Source organism: Pseudorasbora parva, chromosome 16 (genome assembly GCF_024679245.1).
Source record: "Pseudorasbora parva isolate DD20220531a chromosome 16, ASM2467924v1, whole genome shotgun sequence".
Taxonomy (NCBI): Eukaryota; Metazoa; Chordata; class Actinopteri; order Cypriniformes; family Gobionidae; genus Pseudorasbora; species Pseudorasbora parva.
This window is the reverse complement of record NC_090187.1, coordinates 15,909,512-15,928,414: the sequence shown is the minus strand read 5'-3', so window position 1 is coordinate 15,928,414 and position 18,903 is coordinate 15,909,512. Positions and strand designations below refer to the sequence as shown.

The 18,903-nt window shown below is 37.0% G+C and overlaps 1 protein-coding gene across 1 annotated transcript in view; it reads left to right on the top strand.

Annotated features, from left to right (window-relative positions):
• The first annotated feature begins 4,129 nt into the window (after window positions 1–4,129).
• rab27a (RAB27A, member RAS oncogene family) overlaps window positions 4,130–18,903 on the top strand; it is a 33,491-nt gene continuing 18,717 nt past the window's right edge. Inside the window, exon 1 of the mRNA XM_067419290.1 lies at window positions 4,130–4,336. The gene's annotated coding sequence lies outside the window, so the exon portion shown is untranslated. The remainder of the gene's footprint in view (window positions 4,337–18,903) is intronic.

Here is an 18,903-nt window from a genome sequence, read left to right as displayed (position 1 = left end):
TTCATAAAACTAGCTAGGTTCACCAAATACAATTTTATATGCAATTGTATATGGGTGTTTCTGCAACTACGGGCACTTTTAAGTCCCAGCAGTGAAATTTTAGATTTATGTTAAAATTTGTCATATAATGCTTTATAAATATATTCACAGTGCCATTACACACCTTGACAAAAAATATAATTACTGAGTAATGTGATTTAATATAATATTATGAAGCGTTTATAGCTCAAAACACCATTTTTGTTAGTGTCCCACACCTGTGGTCTCAATGTTGAGATACATAACATAAGCTAATTTAATTAAAATTTGATATTATTTCAAATGGACTTGTTTAATATACAGATTCATTTAAATCATCTTAAAATTATTTGTATTATTTACTGATCATTTTTATGATTTTTTAAACTAAATGTGCCTGTCCCACACTTTTGAGTCCTTACCGCAACAATGAAAAAAAACTTTTATTATGAAATGTCATCAAACACAAACAAGTCTAGTTTTTATAGAAACAGAAATTATCACTTGAGCACATTGCTGACAGACTGGGCCACTACACTACCTCACTCAGAAGATGCCAAAAAAATAAGGTAAACATGATCTTTTCTGCTCTAGTATTTATTGTGCGTCCTTACCATTCAGCTTAATAACTGTGTATTTTGGACTACATTCAAAAAATAAATGTAAATTACTGTTGAATTATTGTATATTAAGATGCTAAGAGTCAAAACTAATGTAGTAGGCCTTGCTAGCTGCAATTAGCTAAAATATTAGCAAAAATGTCATTACCGCAACATGTCTTTACCGCAGCAAATTTAGGTGTTGCGGTAAAGACCTTGTGTCGCGGTAGAGACAAATTCAAGGTTTACTTTACATTCTTTTTAAATTAAATGACAGTATTAGTACTGAAATATATATATTATATATATATATATATATATATATATATATATATATATATATATATATATATATATATATATTATAGTAGGTACGGAAAGTATTTGTTATATTGCAGCCAATTGCTAAAATCATTTAAGTTAATTTTTTTCTCATTAATGTACACACAGCACCACATATTGACAGAAAAACACAGAATTGTTGACATTTTTGCAGATTTTTATAAAAATCTAAACTGAAATATCACATGGTCCTAAGTATTCAGAGACTTTGCTGTGACACTCATATATTTAACTCAGGTGCTGTCCATTTCTTCTGATCATCCTTGATCCACACCTTCATTTGAGTCCAGCTGTGTTTGATTATACTGATTGGACTTGATTAGGAAAGCCACACACCTGTCTATATAAGACCTTACAGCTCACAGTGCAGGTCAGAGCAAATGAGAATCATGAGGTCAAAGGAACTGCCTGAAGAGCTCAGAGACAGAATTGTGGCACGGCTCAGATCTGGCCAAGGTTACAAAAATATTTCTGCTCCACTTGGCACTGTGGCCTCCAGAATCCTTAAATGCAATACGTTTGGGATGACCAGAATCCTTCCTAGAGCTGGCCGTCTGGCCAAACTGAGCTATCGGGGAGAAAAGCCTTGGTGAGAGGTAAAGAAGAACCCAAAGATCACTGTGGCTTTGCTCCAGAGATGCAGAGCTGGGAGAAAGTTGTAAAAGTCAACCATCACTGCAGCCCTCCACCAGTCAGGGCTTTATGGCAGAGTGGCCCGACGGAAGACTCTCCTCAGTGCAAGACACATGAAAGTTTGCATGGAGTTTGCTAAAAAAACACCTAAAGGACTCCAAGATGGTGAGAAATAATGATTCTCTGGTCTGATGAGACCAAGATAGAACTTTTGGCCTTAATTCTAAGCGGTATGTGTGGAGAAAAATATCACCAGCATGGTGGTGGCAGCATCATGCTGTGGGGTGTTTTTCAGCTGCAGGGACAGGACGACTGGTCGCAATCGAGGGAAAGATGAATGCGCCCAAGTACAGGGATATCCTGGACGAAAACCTTCTCCAGAGAGCTCAAGACCTCAAACTGAGCCGAAGGTTCACCTTCCAACAAGACAATGACCCTTAAAATGTTCTTGAACGGCCCAGCCAAAGCCCTGACTTAAACCCAATTGAGCATCTCTGAAGAGACCTGAAAATGGCTGTCCACCAACATTTACCATCCAACCTGACAGAACTGGAGAGGATCTGCAGGAGGAATGGCAGAGGATCCCCAAATCCAGTTGTGAACAACTTTCCCAAAAAGACTCATGGCTGTATTAGATCAAAAGGGTGCTTCTACTAAATACTGAGGAAAGGGTCTGAATACTGAGGACCATGTGATATTTCAGTTTTTCTTTTTTAATAAATCTGCAAAAATTTCAACAATTCTGTGTTTTTCTGACATTATGGGGTGCTGTGTGTACATTAATGAGAAAAAATGTTGTGGTGAGATGTTGTTAGTGCTATGGGTTTGTGTTATTTTATTACTAAGACTTGTGCAGCATCAACTTTAGGAGACAATGTTTTAAGCACTTAACTATCCATTAATTTTTGTTTGTTTGTCCCAAAAAAATAAATAAAAAAATAGTGTACTGTGCTAATTAACTGAGACTTCTTACAGCTCTTACAGGTTGTTGGCCTTGTTTGTTTCGTTGATTCTATTGCTCTCCCCTTTTTTGTAAGTCGCTTTGGATAAAAGCGTCTGCTAAATGATTAAATGTAAATGTTTTTAAAGTAGTTAAAAGAGTTAATTAAAAGAGTTATTTAGTAGCAGTTTTGCAGTATCTTGCATGCAATACCTGTTTCTTTTACTGTTGTTCTTTAGCCTGTTTTTGATTTCGTGGCACTTTAACAGTGTCCTTACCGACACAAGATGTCATTACTGCAGCACTGCTCTTTTTCTATTTTTTTCACATTTTCATTTGCAAAAAAAATATTTTAACACTTAAGACATGATTTACACATTGAAATCGCAAAATCTGTTACAAAAAAAAATAAATGTTAAATTTTGTGCGTATGGAGACAATTGACATCTAAGGTTACTGTAAATTTTTTACATGGCATAGAAAAAAACATGAAATTCCCTATTTTGTATATTATCATTTTTATATCAGTATTTACAAAACTGTGTAAAATTTGAAAAAGCTATTTAAATATGATTTTTTTTTTTTTAGAAACAAATAAAGGAAAATGTATGAAATGAACGTTATTGTAACGTTGCGGTAAGGACACTTTTTAAGAAGATGACCCCAAAAACATAAAAAATAAACATGTTCCAGATTAAAATCTTAACGACTACATTACATTTTGTGTACATTGTTATGTGTATTACAGACCATGATGGTTAAAATGTAAATTCAAAAAGGTTGATTTTTTAAAAATTGGGATAGTCAAAAGTGCCCGTAGTTGCAGAAACACCCATATCTATTATGGAATATAATGAGGCTTAAATGCAACTCGGGCTCTACACACTTTACATTTGCACTTCTACTGTATGTACAGTATAAGTGCATAAGCTTGCATCCTCTGCAAAATTAGCATGGGTTGTTGGTGTGACATGGAATTTTCATAAACATGAATATAATTAGTATTGTAATCATTTAAAATGCAGTATATGGTTAAACATGCATTTGTAACTTTTATAAATTAAAAAGAAAATCATACAAATGTTAAAACACACCATAGGACACATTTCAATAAAAATATAGAAACATATAAAGAGGAATCATCTATTACAAAATTTGTAAACAGTCACTGATGCTCATTAAGGTACCTTTGACATTTTACACCACCAGATGTCGCTAGACACCGCGTTGAAAGAGTTAGTCTCCTGTTGCACTACTTGTGCGTATTTTAAACATTATTTTAGATTAAAAAAGCCTGCCACTAGTTAAATCAATTTAAAGCTCAGAAAGTATTTTGTGTGTACTTAACTAAAGAAGTGGCGCAAACGTACCCATCCTACTATGGTGAAGGCTTGTCTCATAAATATGCAACGTGATGTTCGTCCGATAGTACTTCCTGATTGGCTGGATTTTATGGTAAAGGCGGGGCTCATAATAATATTAATTACCTCGTTTGAGCGGTGGTCTCTCCAGGAAGGTCTCTTTCTAAGCAACGTCAGCCCTTACCTAATTAATAATTATGAGCTGAGCTAAGCCTTGACCACGTAGGATTGGCGCTGCAGCACGGGAAGTATTGCGTCACTGCACGGCCGCTTCCACACGCACTGGTGCTTCATGTGGGTGTTGGAGCAACTTTAGGAAACTTAAGTGTCCATCGCTTTAAAAGTAGGCTATCACACATTTGTACTTGTTCTCCGTTGGTTTATTATTTTCGAAAAAGCTTTTACAATCCAACGAGATCAACAGACGTTGGGTCACTGTCTTGGTAAGTAGATTGTAACGTTATTAGTTTAACTCTTCAACAGTTGTTTGATAACTTAACGTTAATGCCTTGTCAACTCGTTTATATAAGTATTACTAATTCACCTTTTGATAATGGATTTTTTGATAGACTCAACTGACACTTAATATGTAATGCTGACCCCCTCTTAAACACACACACGACTAAGTTAGTTAACGTAAGTTATGTTAGTCATACTCATAACAATCAGTGTTAGTAATAGAAGCTGTCGTTCATGGGTTTGAGCTATGTGTACAGACATGTGGCTCTATCCTAGTTCAGATGTAGTCATCTCAAACACGTTTATTATGACCTAAAATTTTAATTTTGTCAGAGTGGAAGAAATGTCCTGGGAATTTACCTGTCTCACCTGGGAAAATGCACTACTTCACTCCCATATCAGGTTACCTGTCAGGAATGTTTGGTTTAGGGATCATTTTTCCTTCTGAATGATCGATTTTCCATTCTTTCTTGCTTAACTGGTGGTGAAATATTGTAAGACATATGTTTGTGATTCAAAATCGATCTATTCTGTGGATTGATTTACCATGATCACAAGGGTATTCTAAAAAAAAGTTGAAGTTTGAGACTAAAAAGAATATGTCACCCTCCAAAACTAATATTTCTCACCCTGCCTGGTGTCATACCAAATCTGCTATTTTTCTCGCAAAATGACCAGTTTTTCCATGAAGTGAAAGTTAATGGTAAGTTCAATGATGTTTGGTCACCCGACATATTCAAGAACCAATTACGTTGATGTCACTTACATCAGACTTGCACCATGTTTAAATGTCCACAAATTTGAGAACTACAGCGGAAAAGAGACTTTTTAATAAATAATTAATATAGAATTAAATATCATTCAGTTCCACAAAAATCTCTCGCATAACTTCCGAAGACTAGAATATACAACACAAATTGTATGGACTACTGTATTTTTAGAGCTTGTTCACTTTCATTGCATGTAGTCAGAATCTTCTGCTAAACATTGTGTTTTGTGTTACATGGAAAGCGTTTGGAATGTGGAGCATGAAGAGTGAGAAAATATGGTTTAAATATTACTTTTAAGTAACTCAAAAGTGTAATCTATCATCAGAAGAACTTTCCACAAAGCTTTAATCATTAAAACTGGCTTATCGGTTTTTCCTGTCTGTTCTAGAGAAAGCAAATTAAATGAACATTGGAGTGTGTGTGTGTGCGAGCGCGTGTGTTTTTAAGCAGGGTCTTGGCAGGGCTGGGAATTGAGGGTCACATGACAGGATGGCCAAGAGCACATGAGCACCAGCTGATTGTTATTAGATAAGCCTAATGTTAAATCTTACAGTTCACATCCTTCTGAAACACCAAAAACGATTTTAGTGTGTCTGAAGTGTGTCTGTTTACACTCGCTATGGCAAAATACACCTTATCCAATAGCAAAGTTGATACAATTCATTATTTAGTTAATGAAGAATGTTTTCAGCCAAGTGAACACGTATTTATGACTGTAATATAATTTCAGCTCAAGTTAATAATAATAAATAATAATACTTTTTTTTTGTAACGCACTTTATATTAAAACAAATCTCAAAGTTAGTACAATTTGCATTATTAGTATTGCTTGCGTATCCTAAGTATTAGAGTTGAGCTTGTCAATCATCCTGCAGCATTAATGTTTCAGACATGATTGATTTCTCAAATCATGTGTGCTGTTGAGCTGAGTGTGCTTCTGTCACTTCACTAAGTGATCAGATTCAATATTTTCACCTGCTCAACCATAAAACAAGCGAAAAAATCCCACATACACACATTAAAGGAGGGACCCGAGTCATAGTGTGTTTAAGTCCTCCTGAGAAGGTTGCGTTTACAAATTGGGAAGTTGTGTATATATATATTTTAGAGGTGGGCATGCCATAGATACAATTTCTTAATCTAGATTAATTTTGAAATTAATCTTAAAATGGCTCATCTGAATTCAATCACACTGGAAGTGTCACAGCAGCGGCTCCCACGCTACATATAATGCCAGAGCCTATATACCTGTCTGAGTGTTACATACTAAACTAAAAGAATGTTTATCATATTTCCTGTTTTGTTTATTTATTTATTTTATAATCATAACCATACTTTCACCCAAACTGAATAATTAAAACAAGTTTAAATGGGTTAATCTCCTAAAGATATTTTTTATTCTTCGTTTTTTTTTCTGACATACTCCAGTAATTGTGTGCATTTTAAGCACTTTTTGTCCGAAATCATATTTATTTTGTCCATTAAAGGTCCCATGGGAAGACTTTTTTTTATTTTATGAGGTTTTTCAACATTAATATGAGTTCCCCTAGCCTGAATGTTGTCCCCAAGTGGCTAGAAATGTTGATCGGTGTGAACAGAGTTCTGGCTCTCTTTCTCTGCCTTTGAGAAAATGAGAGCTCAGACGAGCTCATCCTGAATTCTCCACTTATGACGTCATACCAGGAAAGGTTACCTTCCCTTTACCCCCTCTCTCTGGACTGGCAGTGCTGCTGGTGCCTCGCTAAACCACGCCCCCTCCGTGTGTAATCTCATTTCAAATGCAAAGATGTCAGCCAATCACAACAGTCGGTGTGTTCACTGACGTATCACATCAGACACACCCCTTGAAGCAGAGCATTCAAGCCAGAGGGTTTATATCAGTATAGAACAAATGCTTTTTATTTCTAAATGTTGAAATTTTTTGATGTAAAAACCATACTAACAATATAAGTACACGTCAGGAAACGTTATAAAATAATAAATAAAAAAACATGCCATGGGACCTTTAAAAGTGTACTTTCACTTTAATTGAACGTCAACAGCGCAGCTCCTGCTCCCGGTGTCATGACAAATCCTGTCCGCTTGTGAAATCGTGTCCGCTGGTAGCAATTTTAAATGCCTGATCGAAAGTTGTTAACTTATACATGGTTCTGGACAAGCAATTGTTTAAAAATAAACTATGAATTCATTGCCATACTAAGTACACACATACACACGCAAAACATTTATTTGAAATATGTAATTGATTGCTATAATGGGAGCAAAAACATGTTGAATTATTTTGACTGATAAACTAATTGCCAATACAAAATCATGACATAGTAATGTACCTATAATGTAAATAATAAAACGGCAATATACAGAACAGGTGCACAAAATAAATAGATTATATACGAGATATGCTTGTATATATCTATATAAGCACTTATAGCTTCAGTTATATACTACTAGTATATGAAAAATATGATTTGTAAGACATTAAGACTATGGCTGTAACCCTGTGCGAGCCATATGTCTTGACAGTTGCGGAAGCTATTATGGTCTCGTGTTGTTTTCACCAGTGCAGAACATCTCATTGTTTCTTTTAATTAATAAAATAAATATAAAACGAAGGAGAAGTCTAAAAAAAGGCCCGAAGCCCGGTCCGCGTTTTAGGTATGACGTGAAAATTGGCCCGAAGCCCGGCCCTAAGGCCATAAAAAAGTCGGGGCCCGTCCGACTCGGGCATAAATGCAGGGCTTTACAATAGACGCCCTCTAGCGGACGGAAAAATTACATAGTGCAGCTTTAATTACATTGTGGTCTATGGAGTAGCCTGAGAATACTCTGATTTCATCAAAAATATCTTAAAGGGGGGGAGACTCCATTGTTCTATGTATAACGTTACACTAGTCTGACGTGCAAAGCCGTTTTGCTTGCTACTGCTAAGGTTTAGTCGCATACAATAGTCCATAAACCGAATCATGTCCTCATAAACTGCGAGTAAAGACACACAAATGTTGACAGGCCACTAAATACAGTACATACCACAGAGACGGACGTCCTGCTGTTGCTGTTTCTCCTGTTCAATTTATTTCAGCCTCCGAATGATTCTGGATCATTATCTGTGATAGCGATGGGTTTCTCCAAGCTTGAGGACGTCACCGCTTTGCGCGCTTGTCATTCTTTAGCTCCGCCCACACAATACGCCTCCAGGCGCTCGTTTTTTTCCGGAAAGACTCTGTACAGCCCATATTTCTTTTATAAATATAATTAAACTAAAGACTTTTCGGAGATATAAAGGATGCAATACTACTCTATAGGTACTCAAGATTGACATGAGATTGACTGAGATGCTGCATCCATTGTGTCCGCCATGTTTTCTCACTTATATGCCTTGAACTTGTAAACTTAAAAAAATGTAAATGAAATTGCGACTTTGTGGTGCTGTTCATGCTCTTAAAAACGAATAAAATACAGTATTTCTGACATGACTTCAACGCAGACCAGATGACCACAAATACTTTTTTTCATGCCAGACATACCAGAATGTTCTGTCCTTTTTTTTATCAGCAGAACCAGAATGTCCTAGATTTAACTTCAAGTAGTTCACCCGATTATATTTATGTTGTCGCATTTTCTAAATCTTTCCCCGCGAAACACAGAATTTTCCGTTTTTTTGTGAGAAAACGCTTCCCCACCAAGCACAGAATTGTCCAGAGTACAGAAATCTCCTGATCAAAACACGCAAGGAAGACACAAAAACAAGCAATCATATGTACACAGAGATGCATATGTAAAATAACGTGATTATCAACATTAAACATCATATAAATCAAAACGATCTACTGTAATGTTACTGAATGAAATGTGGACCCAGGACTCTATCTTCTCTTGATAATCGCTCTGAATCTGATCTGGATGTAGGCTTTGACAAAAACGTGATTTTTCTCAGCTTTTTGTTCAAAATGTGTATTTTATTTTTTATGATATGTACCCATATTTAAGTGCTGATAAATAAAAAGGAATACATGAAGCTAGAATACAACAGCTTTTTGTTTAAAAAAAGAGGGTCAGCTCTTTCTTTTGATTTATTACACGGCTCTGTGAAATACTTGATTCTGATTGGTCAATAGCACATTCCAGCGGTATGTTATTTCCATATAACAACCGCTCATCCGGGTAATACGAGTTATCTTGACCGGTACTACTTCTATGCTTAACGCTGGCGCCATCTTTTGGCTGTTAAATACTTAAACAGCCATGGCTACAATGAATGGAAGACTTCAAGGTGGGGTTCCTTTATAAAGTTTGGATATTTAAAAATATGGATATTTTTCTTACAAAAACGCATCAATTCGAATCAGAAGGCTCTATTAACCCATTGGAGCCATGTGGAGAACGTTATTTGGCGGACAGCTGCATTTTTTTATGGACTTCAAAAACAGCTTACGTTACAACTACTGCTTGGATTAACGTTAGCCTGGACTTTTTAAAGGGGGGGTGAAACACTCAGTTTCCGTCAATCTCATGTCAATCTTGAGTACCTATAGAGTAGTATTGCATCCTTCATATCTCCGAAAAGTCTTTAGTTTTATCATATTTATAAAAGAAATATAGGTACCGAGTCTTTCCGGAAAAAACCGAGCGCCTGGAGGCGTATCGTGTGGGCGGAGCTAAAGAATGACAAGCGCGCAAAGCGGTGACGTCCTCAAGCGTGGAGAAACCCATGGCTCTCTCAGCTAATACAGATAATGATCCAGAATCAAATCTGAGGGAGAAATAAATTGAACAGGAGAAACGGCAACATCAGGACGTCCGTCTCTGTGGTATGTAAGTTACTGTATTTAATGGCCTCTCCACATTTCTGTGTCTTTACTCGCAGTGTATGAGGACATGATTCGGTTTATGGACTATTGTATGCGACTAGACCTAAGAAGTAGCAAGCATACTGTAACGTTATACAGAGAACAACAATGGAGTAACCGTTAGCGCATTTGAATGACGAAGCACGCGATCGTGTCGTTTACTGATGTTTACTCATGCGTCCGTAGCCAAAAGCAGAGACATTTGAAGCAGTTTAAGTTAACTCACCGGCTGCTTCCAAAGCAGGACCGAAACTTTATCGCTGGGACTGCTCCGTCAAAAACACACTTCTTTGGTATGATTTGGTAAAGTCCTGACAGCAGTAGCGTGTAAATCCATTTTGAGACGCAACTGAAACGATGTTGTGAAGCATCCCATCATTTCTGCGTTCAAATCGGTTCAAATGCAGCGCTGCCTTCCCGGAATGCTGTGCTGAAGCGTTGAAGTCGCTCGACGTCACCCATAGGAATAAAGAGAAGCGCGGCGCCACATAAGTGTTCACGGACGACTGGATCTGCATCTGAGGGACTGTTTACGGCATGCTCTAGTCACGCGCGCGCACCCTACCGGGAGAAGAGCCCGTACGGCCCATACAAGGACCTTCCGCTCTTATTAACGTCAAGTGGACCCATACTCGAAAAAAACTCTCTGAAACTTGTGAGAAACCGGAAGGAGTATTTTTAACACAGAAATACTCCATCAAACGTCCAACATTAGTTTTTGAAACTTTGTCTATGTTTAGGATGGGAATCCAAGTCTTTAACAGTGTAAAAAGCTCAGAATGCATGAAACAGCATTTCTCCCCCCCTTTAAATATAACTCCGATTGTATTTGTCTGAAAGAAGAATGTCATATACACCTATAATGACTTGAGGGTGAGTAAATCATAGACTTGGTTTCATTTTTGGGTGAACTAACCCTTTCAGCATTCATTTTCAACATTTAGCAGCAATAGATAAAGGCTTAAAGCAGTTTGGAACTGTTTTTCTCCGCGGAAGCTTTGAGCAAGAGCTAATAAAATATTTAATCTCAAGACAATATTTTGTGTCTAATTTATTTCAGACTAGTAGCCATGTAATAAGCGGGATAATGTATCCCGCTTATTACATCTGCTTCGCGTCGGGTTCTTGATCACTCTGTCGGGGTTTATTCTGCGATGACAACCGGCTGGGTGTACATTATCCCTTACATATAGCATGCTCAGATATTCATAAAAAAAATATTCTGTGGGCTATTACATTTTTGTGAAAATTACCAAAATCCTTTGGGGGGGCTGGCTACTTTTCTTTCTTTCTTTTTTTTTTTTTAAACACTAGTGGGTAAAGAGTTAAAAATAATTATGTGTATATATATATATATATATATATAATATGTGTGTGTGTGTGTGTATATATATATATATATATATATATATATATATATATATATATATATATATATATATATATATATATATATATATATATATATATATATATAATGTGTGTGTGTATGTGTATATGTATATATATGTGTATATATATATAAAATTAAAATGTGACTGTAGTTGGGTTGGAATGTCTACCAGGCCAAAGAAGATGTTTATTTTGTTTATTATGTTTCTTGCGTCAGGTCAAAGGTTATGAGCTTCTGTCTGCATGATAGTTTTGTCTTTCACAAGTACAGAACAGCTTGAAAAGAGGGAAGTACATGAGAGAGAAAAAAACTTGTCACAGCTTGACTGTCAGTGAAGAAACTCTGGTGTGAAATGCAGAAGATGTTTGGTTTGTGGATCAGCAGCTCTCCGTCAGCGCTGGTATGGCACCCAGGGTGGGGCTCTGCTGAAAATGTTTGATAAAATCCTCTGTTTCTTTTTTTCTTTATCCCGGCTTTTATCAGGGCTGTTTTGGTTGGACGGGAAGCACAACTCAAACTCAGGCGTTTCGTTGATCTGTTGCACAAGGCCAGTGTTTGTTGATATGCATGCGTTGTGTAGATGTGTCTAACTGAATGAAGGCGGGTCTGACAGTCTTCAGAAGTTACTGTAGTGTCAAATCACCATCAGACGTGTCAGATGAAGCAGCCAAACACTCACCCTTTGTGTCTAGAACGGATCCTATAAGGCTTGTGTGCTCATACACATGCACGTAAAGATAAGGTTTTTGTAAATCGCTGGACTTGTTTCCACACATCAAAAACCCTTTCTAACCATCTGATATGTCAGTTTTCTTGTAGCCAAGCCATAATACATTTCAATATATGAAACCTAAGGTATAGTTGCAGGTGTGATCCTTCTACAGTAAGATTCTTAAATTTGAGCAGATTTGTCCTCAAGAGTGACTCTGTTCTTGTTTACAAGCTCTGTGCAACTAAGAAGATCAGTGCATACTTGAACTTGAACTTCTGTTTTGTGCACATTGTTTTTGAGCACTAGACTTATGCAAGTATTATGAAGTGACTGTTATTATCCATGTGCTTCCAGTGTTAACAGTAGTGATAACAAATTTTTGTGTAAATCGTTTTTAAAGCCACTCTGATGTAAATTTTTCAGATTCATAAAAGCGTTCGTATTTTCAAAAATGTTAGTGTCTACAAAATAAATTGACACCTGGGGCCTGTTCTTTGTTCATCGCTAACTCTGTTAGCTGGATGTGATTTTTGACGATTTGGCTTGATCTCAAATTGTTTGGTTTGGTTGAAGCTCATCCTGGACTTGCTGTCATAGCAACAGGTCCGTAAGCTTAAACCTGCACAGGAGCAGCTTATTTCATATAAACAGGATTAGATTGCATCTTGGAGTGATACTTAAAATCTGTCCCAATCAACTGCTACTTTATTACAAAACTTTATTATTGAACCAGGGGCAATAATAGTTTAAAATTAGTTTATTTGAAAATAATATTTTAATGTTGTGTAAAAGTTGTGTATAATACTATAGACACAGTCACTTGATTGAGAGATTTATTTGTCAATTGTGATGGAATAATTACTTTATAGTTGTATTGGAGGTTTACACACATTTAATCTTCGTAGTGCATTCATTTGAGTATTGACGGATAATATGAAAGTGGCTTAGTGGAGCGCAAGTGATCCAGATAATTTGATCTTGACCGTTAAGAAACTTTAATTAATACTGTCACATAACAAATCTGCTTCAAATTGAATTAAAACGGAAATTACAAGTACAACATTAAAATAAAAATGTAAAGTGTGTACAAATATTATAAAATCGTGAATATACATAATTGGGAATCATGTTCATCAAAACACACACATTTAATTTATCTAACTTTTATTGCTGGTTTGGTCGTTTGTCTGTTTCCTTATAAAGGTCCAGAAATTTGTTATTCTGTTTTTGCTAGTTGGCTTTTCTAATTATATGATGTCATTATGTTGTCTTGACGCCAGCCAATCACTGAATTGCTGATCGTGGTTTCAAGTATCGATTGATCTGCCCTCTTTAGGGAACACAGGCACGAACAGTGATCTCAGATAATTTAATCCAGATATTTTTAATCCAGTCCGCAAATTAGTTTGAAGAACCAAATTAGCCAGAGATCAGTTATCATGTCAAATCATCTCAAATGTATTAAAGGGTTACTTCAGCGATTAGCATATGGCTTTCTATCAGTAGAAACCCTGGAGTATATTCAAATGATCGTGCTCACCCCTCTCATATCCCCCTGAGATGAGAGATTTATGCATTTTATTTCTGGAAAAATTACTCCGGTGACGCAAATATCGTCGATTTGCGTCATCGGTAAAATGTTTGGCCAGACGCTAAAGACTACAGCCAGCAGAGGGAGCTATTTCCGCATGTTTTCAACTCGCACATGGGGGATGAGGTCGCACTCACAGCTCAGCTCGGCTCAGGCATTCATGGAAACGGTGCGGCCGGCGGAGCAAAGTGAGTATTTTATCTTTTCAAGTTAATTTCTATGGAAGTTAATCTTCTAAAAGGCATGAACTGAAAACGCGCTAGACTGAACACGCGCTGAGAACTACTGCCGCGAGCGTGGACGAGTTTACCTCAGCTCTCATTATGAGCAGTTAAAGTTTGGATGCGTGCATCACATTTTCTGTTATCCGGGCGTGACTCGCGATGACGCGCTGCTAAAATGGCAACGACCAGCTCATCTTTACTTTACGCTTCAGAACAGCTTATCGGAATCCTATGGGTGACGTCACAGACGCTACGTCCATATTTTTTTACAGTCTATGGTTTCAGCACTTCATGCTCGAACCCCTAAAAATTGTGGAAAATGTTTTTTGTTAGTAAAATGAATAAACTATATTGTGTAATATGTGAACAGGTGTTAATTCCTCCCTTATTTATTAAGGCTCTCATAACGAGCTTTACATGTTTCTGAATCAATGTTTTTTAGCTGAAAGTCTGACTCTAATAATGGAAAAGAAACACCAGCGCAGTTCTCTGTTCACCCAGAAAAGATGAACCCAAGAAAAGTCTCCTGTGGTCTCGCTGGATGCATCTGATTGCTTGGGTCAGCCCCAGACGTTAAGCAGCTTATGGTCAGGATGGTCTTTAGCCCTGCCGCGTGAAATAATGTGGTCGTTTGTTTGAGTTATGTTCTTTTTGCAGTCATATGATCCGCTTTAATGCGGCCTTCAGCGGAACTCCAACTAAATGTGCTCACAGCGACAGCTGAGCCAGCTCCAGATGCTTTTCTCTCCTCAGTTGTGTTTGCAGACATGACAAGACAAGATGCGCATCAAGACATTATGAAATCATACTGCTGTAGAATCAGGAACGGGTTTTAAGCACTCAAGCTGTGTCTCATTTCAAAGGCGGTGTCCTCCGGAGGCCGCATTTGTTAGCCCTGTATGTCTTAAATGATGTCTTATTTCAGAACAGTAACATTATAAAATGGATCGTTAATCCTAGTGAAGTGTGAATTGTGGTACTTTAGGGATAGTTCACCCAAAAATTTAAATAAGCCCATATACTCACCCTCAAGTCATCTTAGGCATGACTTTCTTCTTTCTGACGAATACAATCGGAGTTAGATAAAAAAGTCCTGCCTCTTCCAAGCTTTTATAATGGCAAGAAATGGCTGTTTCTGTTTTAAAGTCCCTAAAAGTGCATCTATCAATCATAACTGTGCTCCAAAGGGTTAATATAGGCCTACTGAAGCGATGTGTTTGTGTAAGAAAAAATATTAATATTTAAAACTTTACAAATTCTAACTTTCGCTAACTGGCGTACATGCATTCATGAGAGACTGGCGTTCCAACGTAGGACGCGGTTGTAGTGTAGGTTCCAGTGATGAACGTGAAAGCACAGAGGATGGAGCAAAAGAAAAGTTAGTTCTTGAAAGATACATATTCTCATCGGAGCGTCATATGCTGGAACGCCAGTCTCTCTTGCACGCGCGTAGTACAGTGAGCATAAGTTAGAGATTACAGTTTGTAAATTTTTAAATATGGATATTTTTCTTACACAAAAGTATTGGTTTGCTTCAGAAGGACTTTATTAAAGGGGTCATTAATTGATAAATCGATTTTCCCTTGAGCTTTTGATATATTACAGGCCATGGTAATATAAGAATATCCTGTAAGTTTCAGAGCTGAAAACGTCCTTGTAAGTCAAAAATAAGCATTTACACCAGGCTCATTAAACGATCAATCTCAGAATATGCCACACCTTGGCGTCGGAGGGATGGGCTTCATAGAAGCAGGAAGCAAATGAGCCGTTCAAAGGATGGAGACAGCGGTGTGGAATAAAGGTAAAATATAAGATAATGTGGCGTAAAAAAAAAAAAAAAAAAGATGTATCAAGACGGGTTATACTGCGCCCCATAAACACAACACAAGCACCACGGAACCACCCCTTTAACACTGAAGCTGCTTTGAAACAATCGTCACTGTTTAATGAAGTTGACTTGTACACAGAATGTACTGTGAGTGTGCGTGCATGTGTGTGTGTGCGGTGTGGGTGAGAAATGCATTGTTTGCATTTATATCCACCGATCGGGCGGGCCAAGTAATAAAGAAAAATAACATTCCAATCAATCGTGGGTAGATGCGAGAGAAATCATTGTGTTTGTTTTATAAAGACGTTTTTTTTTCCTGTAGGCAATCTATTCAGGTTGCCGTTTTCCCACATGTACTGACAAGGGAGCTGTAGATTATTAAATACGCAAATCTTATCTTATTCAATCCTAGCTGTGGGTGTTTACTTCCAAATCTTAAGTGCGGCACGCCCATAAAATCTGAGTGTTGCAGGAGAGAGCCTCAAAACCAGTGTAAAAAATAGCCTATTACTTTTTCATAGATTTTTTTTTTAATATAAAAACCATGCGGACGTCATAAGTTGACCTGAGACAACAGCATTTTTTTTTTAAAAAAGCCAGTTCAGGAAACCTTTAACCCCTGGAGCCATGTGGAGCACTTTTATGATGATAGATGCACTTTATTCTGTCAATATAAAGCTTGGATTAGCCAGGACATCTATATAACTCTGATTGTATTTGTCTAAAAGAAAAATGTCAGACCCACTTTATATTAGGTGGCCTTAACTACTATGTACTAACATTTTAATTAATCATTTGATACAATGCACTTATTGTGTACATACATGTTTTTACATTGTACTTACATTTTAAAAAATACCTGCATTTAATTACGTCTGTAATTCATTTCTGTAGTTACATTTTTAATTACACAGTTGGCATTTCCCTTACACCTAACCATATCCTTAAACTTACCCACACCACCACATCTGTCTCCCACCTCAATATCAGCAAAGGTGTTTTGCAATACAATTTGAACACCGTGTGTAAGTACATAGTACTTAAGGCCACCTAATATAAAGTGGGGCCAAAATGTCATATTCACCTAGGATGACTTGAGGGTGAGTAAATCATCGGATGATTATCATTTTGGGTGAACTATCTCTTTAATGACATTGGAACGTTGTGGTCAGTTTACTCAAATGAAGCGGCCGACAAATACGATCTCCGGAGGATGCAACATTACAAATGAGAGACGCAGCTTAATTTTATTTATTTTTAAGCTTACACGCCATCTCGGAAAAGAAAGATGTTAAATGATCTTGTAAGAAAAGATGTTAATGTGCTGTCAATCAATCGATCTACTTTATTTATATAGCGCTTTTACAATGACGATTGTTTCAAAGCAGCTTCAATATTGCAACAAAATTTGATTTGGCTGTACAGTCGTTCCTAGCTGTAAAAGCTTACTGTAATTTTCAGTCTTGTCTTTTGCAAAATTAACAAACTCTTGTCACAGAAGGTCTTGTGATTTCAGTGTCACGTTAAACCTACAGTACAAGCATTCAAATATTTTACTGACGGACAAAAATAGAGCATGACCATTTTAAAGGCTACAGTGACAGATAATGACTTTCTTTAGTTTTAAATTCCATAGGTTATGAAACCACTTTTAACTGAATGTCTCTCGGTTAACAGTGAAAAGAAACTTGAGTTGACAAATGTGAGTGGAAATAAAAGCTGTTGTGTAGATGCATTCAAGTGTGTGAGAGTCTGTTTCCTCGTTTAAGCTCCAGGATTTTAGCATTTATGGACTCACATGACCAATAACAAATAAAATAGTTTTAAGAAGCATATTTGCTGTTCTAAAATAGAAATGCAGTTGTTTCCTGTTACCAAATCAGCACTGTTACATCAGTGAAAACACTCGCCTTTCTTAATTTTGAACGAAATGCTTGAAAAATAATGGTCTCTTGATGGACTTTGTCAACTAATTGTTTAATTCAATGTTCTCTAAAGTCAGCATGAATGTTGTTGAATATCCTGCATGTTATGAATGTAAAATTGGTTTGTGAAAGGAAAGTTGTGTCCCAAATAATGCAATATACACTATGCTCTTATACTATGTACTATGAACTCAACAGTGCAGAGTTTTATATGGTTATTTCCTCAACCAGCATGATCAGCGTCTGATAGACCCTCCCCTCCGCAACTCACCCGGGTATTTAAGTACACTTTATCTTTGGAATTTTCAAAGTGAACACTACTGTATATTCACACTATTATACTACTAAACAACATAGAATAGCGCTTAAGCGAATTCGGGCTCACATGAAGCTCACCTGGACTAACTTCAATATATATAAGCCATATATTGTTAGTGATTTGTTTGTAGGAATTCTGTAATATTTGTGACATGGGTTATTATTGTCAAGTAAAACGAAAACCATAAAAACATGGCGCTTTTGGCGGAGGACAGGGGTCAGCTTAGGCATCCTGACTAATTTGTGTCTATGCAGCCCAATACGCAACAAACGCTGATGCGCTGTGTACTCGAAAAGCTTTCTGTCAGAGCCAGCATTAACCACTTGAGCAATTTGAGCTACAGTAGTTCATCTGTTTGATCGGCCCACACAGGGCAGCCTTTCGCTCCCCACGTACATCAATGAGCCCGGGTCGCCCATGACCCTGTCGCCGGTTTACCACTTATTGATAAAGACCACTGCAGGAACACCCCACAAGAGTTGCAGATTTTAAGATGCTCTGACACAGTTGTCTAGCCTTCACAATTTGGCCCTCATCAAACTCACTCAAATCCTCACCCTTGCCCATTTTCCCTGCTTCTAACACATCAACTTTGAGGAAAAAATGTTCACTTGCTGCCTAATATATCCCTCCCACTAACAGCTGCCTTGATGAAGAGATAATCAGTGCTATTGATTTTAACTGTCAGGGGTCATGATATGCCTGATTATATGTTAAAATGGAATTTATTCATGCGATGCAAAGCTGAATTTTCAGCATCATTACTCCCATATTTTTGGGGAAACGTTCAGAAGAACTGCATTTTTTTGGGGGGGAAAAAATTTGTTTGTAAAATTAGAAATGAATTCCTGTCACTTTTGAGCAATTTGATGCTTCCTTGCTAAATAAAAGTGTTCATTTCTTCTTTTTTATCTTACTGACCCCAAACCTTTGAATGGTATT